The following is a 7,854-nucleotide window of genomic DNA, read 5'->3' as shown; positions in this document are numbered from 1 at the left end:
CTTCGTTCTTCGCCCTCGTACAAGCTACCGCTCTGTCCGGCTCCCGGAGCAGGAGAAGCGGCTGCTTCGCGCACACAACAGCGGAGCGGCAGCCCTACGCTCCGAAGCGCTGCTTCAGCCGAAAGACGCCGGCCACCGGCGCTTAGCTTCGGACAGCTCCGGAGAGCCGTAGTGTGCGTCTGCACTAGACTGCATGATAACGAAAAGCTTTGGCAGTGTGTCTCGCAGGGAGATAGCTTAGGAGCGCAGCGCACTTTTGCCTCCCTTGTCCAGAAACACGCATTTGCTGCACACTCCAAAAACACTGCTCTTCCTATGGTAATATGTAAGCTGCTGTCTGACGCCCGTTCTCTTCTGCCCACTCTTGCCCAGCTCGTTGTTTTAACGTGCACGTGCCGTCCTGGCATTCAGTGCACAGTGAAAGCAATCGCAAAAGTCCAGCAGCTGCTGACTGCCAAACACAAGGCGCTGGCTATGTTCTTGCTTCTCGACAACTCAACGCAGCCCTTCATTTCTGCAGCTGCCATCGAGTTCTCTGCATCTCGAGCCTTCGGAAACGAGCACGAGTTTCCCAAGAGGGGCTTCATCAGGACGAAGTCAAAACCCAGGAAAATTGTCTCGGAGCACCTTCAATAAAGCATGCCAGCAGTGCATTGAAAAGGCAGGGAGCTTTAGCCACCGTCCTCTATCAGTCGCAAGACTGTGCACACAATTTCGTCTCTCTGCAGCAACGTTCTTTGCCCTCGTACAAGCTACAGCTCTCTCCGGCTCCCGGAGCAGGAGAAGCGGCTGCTTCGCGCACACAACAGCGGAGCGGCAGCCCTACGCTCCGAAGCGCTGCTTCAGCTGAAAGACGCCGGCCACCGGCGCTTGGCTTCGGACAGCTCCGGAGAGCCGTAGTGTGCGTCTGCACTAGACTGCATCATAGCGAAAAGCTTTGACAGTGTGTCTCGCAGGGAGATAGCTTAGGAGCGCAGCGCACTTATGCCTCCCTTGTCCAAAAACACGATTTTACTGCACACTCCAAAAATAGTGCTCTTTCCTGGGCAATACGTAAGCTGCTATCTAGCGGCCGTGATTTTTCGGCTACTCTTGCTCAGCTAGTTGTTTTAACGTGCACAGGCCGTCCTGGCTTTCAGTGCACAGTGATAGCAATCGCAAAAGTCTAGCAGCTGCTGACTTCCAAACACAAGGCGCTGGCTATGTTCTTGCTTCTCGACAACTCAACGCAGCCCTACATTTCTGCAGTTGCCATCGAGGTCTCTGCATGTCGGAGACTCAGAGGACGAGCACGAGTTTCCCACGAGGGGCTGCATCAGGACGAATTCAAAACTCAGGAAAATTGTCCTGGAACACCTTCCCTAAGGATGCTAGAATGGAATTGAAGAGGCAGGCGAGCGGCCACCACGGTCCTCTAGCAGTCCTTAGGGTGCGCGCAGAAGCCCGGTGCTCTGCGGCTTCGTTCTTCGCCCTCGTACAAGCTACCGCTCTCTCCGGCTCCCGGAGCAGGAGAAGCGGCTGCTTCGCGCACACAAGAGCGGAGCGGCAGCCCTACGCTCCGAAGCGCTGCTTCAGCCGAAAGACGCCGGCCACCGGCGCTTGGCTTCGGACAGCTCCGGAGAGCCGTAGTGTGCGTCTGCACTGGACTGCATGATAGCGAAAAGCTTTGGCAGTGTGTCTCGCAGGGAGATAGCTTAGGAGCGCAGCGCACTTATGCCTCCCTTGTCCAGAAACACGATTTTACTGCACACTCCAAAAACAATGCTCTTTCCAGGGCAATAGAGAAGCTGCTTTCTGACGGCCGTGATCTTTCGATTACTCTTGCCCAGCTCGTTGTTTTAACGTGCACATGCCGTCCTGGCATTCAGTGCACAGTGAAAGCAATCGCAAAAGTCCAGCAGCTGCTGACTCCCAAACTCCAGGCTATGTTCTTGCTTCTCGACAACTCAACGCAGTCCTTCATTTCTGCAGTTGCCATCGAGGTCTCTGCACTCGGAGACTCAGAGGACGCGCACGAGTTTCCCACGAGGGGCTGCATCAGGACGAATTCAAAACTCAGGAAAATTGTCCTGGAACACCTTCCATAAGGATGCTAGAATGGAATTGAAGAGGAAGGCGAGTGGCCACCACGGTCCTCTAGCAGTCCTTAGAGGGCGCGGAGAAGCCGGGTGCTCTGCGGCTTCGTTCTTCGCCCTCGTACAAGCTACCGCTCTGTCCGGCTCCCGGAGCAGGAGAAGCGGCTGCTTCGCGCACACAACAGCGGAGCGGCAGCCCTACGCTCCGAAGCGCTGCTTCAGCCGAAAGACGCCGGCCACCGGCGCTTAGCTTCGGACAGCTCCGGAGAGCCGTAGTGTGCGTCTGCACTAGACTGCATGATAACGAAAAGCTTTGGCAGTGTGTCTCGCAGGGAGATAGCTTAGGAGCGTAGCGCACTTTTGCCTCCCTTGTCCAGAAACACGCATTTGCTGCACACTCCAAAAACACTGCTCTTCCTATGGTAATATGTAAGCTGCTGTCTGACGCCCGTTCTCTTCTGCCCACTCTTGCCCAGCTCGTTGTTTTAACGTGCACGTGCCGTCCTGGCATTCAGTGCACAGTGAAAGCAATCGCAAAAGTCCAGCAGCTGCTGACTGCCAAACACAAGGCGCTGGCTATGTTCTTGCTTCTCGACAACTCAACGCAGCCCTTCATTTCTGCAGCTGCCATCGAGTTCTCTGCATCTCGAGCCTTCGGAAACGAGCACGAGTTTCCCAAGAGGGGCTTCATCAGGACGAAGTCAAAACCCAGGAAAATTGTCTCGGAGCACCTTCAATAAAGCATGCCAGCAGTGCATTGAAAAGGCAGGGAGCTTTAGCCACCGTCCTCTATCAGTCGCAAGACTGTGCACACAATTTCGTCTCTCTGCAGCAACGTTCTTTGCCCTCGTACAAGCTACAGCTCTCTCCGGCTCCCGGAGCAGGAGAAGCGGCTGCTTCGCGCACACAACAGCGGAGCGGCAGCCCTACGCTCCGAAGCGCTGCTTCAGCCGAAAGACGCCGGCCACCGGCGCTTAGCTTCGGACAGCTCCGGAGAGCCGTAGTGTGCGTCTGCACTAGACTGCATCATAGCGAAAAGCTTTGGCAGTGTGTCTCGCAGGGAGATAGCTTAGGAGCGCAGCGCACTTATGCCTCCCTTGTCCAAAAACACGATTTTACTGCACACTCCAAAAATAGTGCTCTTTCCTGGGCAATACGTAAGCTGCTATCTAGCGGCCGTGATTTTTCGGCTACTCTTGCTCAGCTAGTTGTTTTAACGTGCACAGGCCGTCCTGGCTTTCAGTGCACAGTGATAGCAATCGCAAAAGTCTAGCAGCTGCTGACTTCCAAACACAAGGCGCTGGCTATGTTCTTGCTTCTCGACAACTCAACGCAGCCCTTCATTTCTGCAGTTGCCATCGAGGTCTCTGCATGTCGGAGACTCAGAGGACGAGCACGAGTTTCCCAGGAGGGGCTGCATCAGGACGAATTCAAAACTCAGGAAAATTGTCCTGGAACACCTTCCCTAAGGATGCTAGAATGGAATTGAAGAGGCAGGCGAGCGGCCACCACGGTCCTCTAGCAGTCCTTAGGGTGCGCGCAGAAGCCCGGTGCTCTGCGGCTTCGTTCTTCGCCCTCGTACAAGCTACCGCTCTCTCCGGCTCCCGGAGCAGGAGAAGCGGCTGCTTCGCGCACACAAGAGCGGAGCGGCAGCCCTACGCTCCGAAGCGCTGCTTCAGCCGAAAGACGCCGGCCACCGGCGCTTGGCTTCGGACAGCTCCGGAGAGCCGTAGTGTGCGTCTGCACTGGACTGCATGATAGCGAAAAGCTTTGGCAGTGTGTCTCGCAGGGAGATAGCTTAGGAGCGCAGCGCACTTATGCCTCCCTTGTCCAGAAACACGATTTTACTGCACACTCCAAAAACAATGCTCTTTCCAGGGCAATAGAGAAGCTGCTTTCTGACGGCCGTGATCTTTCGATTACTCTTGCCCAGCTCGTTGTTTTAACGTGCACATGCCGTCCTGGCATTCAGTGCACAGTGAAAGCAATCGCAAAAGTCCAGCAGCTGCTGACTCCCAAACTCCAGGCTATGTTCTTGCTTCTCGACAACTCAACGCAGTCCTTCATTTCTGCAGTTGCCATCGAGGTCTCTGCACTCGGAGACTCAGAGGACGCGCACGAGTTTCCCACGAGGGGCTGCATCAGGACGAATTCAAAACTCAGGAAAATTGCCCTGGAACACCTTCCATAAGGATGCTAGAATGGAATTGAAGAGGAAGGCGAGTGGCCACCACGGTCCTCTAGCAGTCCTTAGAGGGCGCGGAGAAGCCGGGTGCTCTGCGGCTTCGTTCTTCGCCCTCGTACAAGCTACCGCTCTGTCCGGCTCCCGGAGCAGGAGAAGCGGCTGCTTCGCGCACACAACAGCGGAGCGGCAGCCCTACGCTCCGAAGCGCTGCTTCAGCCGAAAGACACGGCCACCGGCGCTTAGCTTCGGACAGCTCCGGAGAGCCGTAGTGTGCGTCTGCACTAGACTGCATGATAACGAAAAGCTTTGGCAGTGTGTCTCGCAGGGAGATAGCTTAGGAGCGCAGCGCACTTTTGCCTCCCTTGTCCAGAAACACGCATTTGCTGCACACTCCAAAAACACTGCTCTTCCTATGGTAATATGTAAGCTGCTGTCTGACGCCCGTTCTCTTGTGCCTACTCTTGCCCAGCTCGTTGTTTTAACGTGCACGTGCCGTCCTGGCATTCAGTGCACAGTGAAAGCAATCGCAAAAGTCCAGCAGCTGCTGACTGCCAAACACAAGGCGCTGGCTATGTTCTTGCTTCTCGACAACTCAACGCAGCCCTTCATTTCGGCAGCTGCCATCGAGTTCTCTGCATCTCGAGCCTTCGGAAACGAGCACGAGTTTCCCAAGAGGGGCTTCATCAGGACGAAGTCAAAACCCAGGAAAATTGTCTCGGAGCACCTTCAATAAAGCATGCCAGCAGTGCATTGAAAAGGCAGGGAGCTTTAGCCACCGTCCTCTATCAGTCGCAAGACTGTGCACACAATTTCGTCTCTCTGCAGCAACGTTCTTTGCCCTCGTACAAGCTACAGCTCTCTCCGGCTCCCGGAGCAGGAGAAGCGGCTGCTTCGCGCACACAACAGCGGAGCGGCAGCCATACGCTCCGAAGCGCTGCTTCAGCCGAAAGACGCCGGCCACCGGCGCTTGGCTTCGGACAGCTCCGGAGAGCCGTAGTGTGCGTCTGCACTAGACTGCATCATAGCGAAAAGCTTTGACAGTGTGTCTCGCAGGGAGATAGCTTAGGAGCGCAGCGCACTTATGCCTCCCTTGTCCAAAAACACGATTTTACTGCACACTCCAAAAATAGTGCTCTTTCCTGGGCAATACGTAAGCTGCTATCTAGCGGCCGTGATTTTTCGGCTACTCTTGCTCAGCTAGTTGTTTTAACGTGCACAGGCCGTCCTGGCTTTCAGTGCACAGTGATAGCAATCGCAAAAGTCTAGCAGCTGCTGACTTCCAAACACAAGGCGCTGGCTATGTTCTTGCTTCTCGACAACTCAACGCAGCCCTACATTTCTGCAGTTGCCATCGAGGTCTCTGCATGTCGGAGACTCAGAGGACGAGCACGAGTTTCCCAGGAGGGGCTGCATCAGGACGAATTCAAAACTCAGGAAAATTGTCCTGGAACACCTTCCCTAAGGATGCTAGAATGGAATTGAAGAGGCAGGCGAGCGGCCACCACGGTCCTCTAGCAGTCCTTAGGGTGCGCGCAGAAGCCCGGTGCTCTGCGGCTTCGTTCTTCGCCCTCGTACAAGCTACCGCTCTCTCCGGCTCCCGGAGCAGGAGAAGCGGCTGCTTCGCGCACACAAGAGCGGAGCGGCAGCCCTACGCTCCGAAGCGCTGCTTCAGCCGAAAGACGCCGGCCACCGGCGCTTGGCTTCGGACAGCTCCGGAGAGCCGTAGTGTGCGTCTGCACTGGACTGCATGATAGCGAAAAGCTTTGGCAGTGTGTCTCGCAGAGAGATACCTTAGGAGCGCAGCGCACTTATGCCTCCCTTGTCCAGAAACACGATTTTACTGCACACTCCAAAAACAATGCTCTTTCCAGGGCAATAGAGAAGCTGCTTTCTGACGGCCGTGATCTTTCGATTACTCTTGCCCAGCTCGTTGTTTTAACGTGCACATGCCGTCCTGGCATTCAGTGCACAGTGAAAGCAATCGCAAAAGTCCAGCAGCTGCTGACTCCCAAACTCCAGGCTATGTTCTTGCTTCTCGACAACTCAACGCAGTCCTTCATTTCTGCAGTTGCCATCGAGGTCTCTGCACTCGGAGACTCAGAGGACGCGCACGAGTTTCCCACGAGGGGCTGCATCAGGACGAATTCAAAACTCAGGAAAATTGTCCTGGAACACCTTCCATAAGGATGCTAGAATGGAATTGAAGAGGAAGGCGAGTGGCCACCACGGTCCTCTAGCAGTCCTTAGAGGGCGCGGAGAAGCCGGGTGCTCTGCGGCTTCGTTCTTCGCCCTCGTACAAGCTACCGCTCTGTCCGCTCCCGGAGCAGGAGAAGCGGCTGCTTCGCGCACACAACAGCGGAGCGGCAGCCCTACGCTCCGAAGCGCTGCTTCAGCCGAAAGACACGGCCACCGGCGCTTAGCTTCGGACAGCTCCGGAGAGCCGTAGTGTGCGTCTGCACTAGACTGCATGATAACGAAAAGCTTTGGCAGTGTGTCTCGCAGGGAGATAGCTTAGGAGCGCAGCGCACTTTTGCCTCCCTTGTCCAGAAACACGCATTTGCTGCACACTCCAAAAACACTGCTCTTCCTATGGTAATATGTAAGCTGCTGTCTGACGCCCGTTCTCTTGTGCCTACTCTTGCCCAGCTCGTTGTTTTAACGTGCACGTGCCGTCCTGGCATTCAGTGCACAGTGAAAGCAATCGCAAAAGTCCAGCAGCTGCTGACTGCCAAACACAAGGCGCTGGCTATGTTCTTGCTTCTCGACAACTCAACGCAGCCCTTCATTTCGGCAGCTGCCATCGAGTTCTCTGCATCTCGAGCCTTCGGAAACGAGCACGAGTTTCCCAAGAGGGGCTTCATCAGGACGAAGTCAAAACCCAGGAAAATTGTCTCGGAGCACCTTCAATAAAGCATGCCAGCAGTGCATTGAAAAGGCAGGGAGCTTTAGCCACCGTCCTCTATCAGTCGCAAGACTGTGCACACAATTTCTTCTCTCTGCAGCAACGTTCTTTGCCCTCGTACAAGCTACCGCTCTGTCCGGCTCCCGGAGCAGGAGAAGCGGCTGCTTCGCGCACACAACAGCGGAGCGGCAGCCCTACGCTCCGAAGCGCTGCTTCAGCCGAAAGACGCCGGCCACCGGCGCTTAGCTTCGGACAGCTCCGGAGAGCCGTAGTGTGCGTCTGCACTAGACTGCATGATAACGAAAAGCTTTGGCAGTGTGTCTCGCAGGGAGATAGCTTAGGAGCGCAGCGCACTTTTGCCTCCCTTGTCCAGAAACACGCATTTGCTGCACACTCCAAAAACACTGCTCTTCCTATGGTAATATGTAAGCTGCTGTCTGACGCCCGTTCTCTTCTGCCCACTCTTGCCCAGCTCGTTGTTTTAACGTGCACGTGCCGTCCTGGCATTCAGTGCACAGTGAAAGCAATCGCAAAAGTCCAGCAGCTGCTGACTGCCAAACACAAGGCGCTGGCTATGTTCTTGCTTCTCGACAACTCAACGCAGCCCTTCATTTCTGCAGCTGCCATCGAGTTCTCTGCATCTCGAGCCTTCGGAAACGAGCACGAGTTTCCCAAGAGGGGCTTCATCAGGA

This window comes from Lonchura striata, chromosome 31 (genome assembly GCF_046129695.1).
Source record: "Lonchura striata isolate bLonStr1 chromosome 31, bLonStr1.mat, whole genome shotgun sequence".
In the NCBI taxonomy this organism is placed as follows: Eukaryota; Metazoa; Chordata; class Aves; order Passeriformes; family Estrildidae; genus Lonchura; species Lonchura striata.
The sequence above is the reverse complement of the archived record's forward strand: the minus strand, read 5'-3'. Positions refer to the sequence as shown.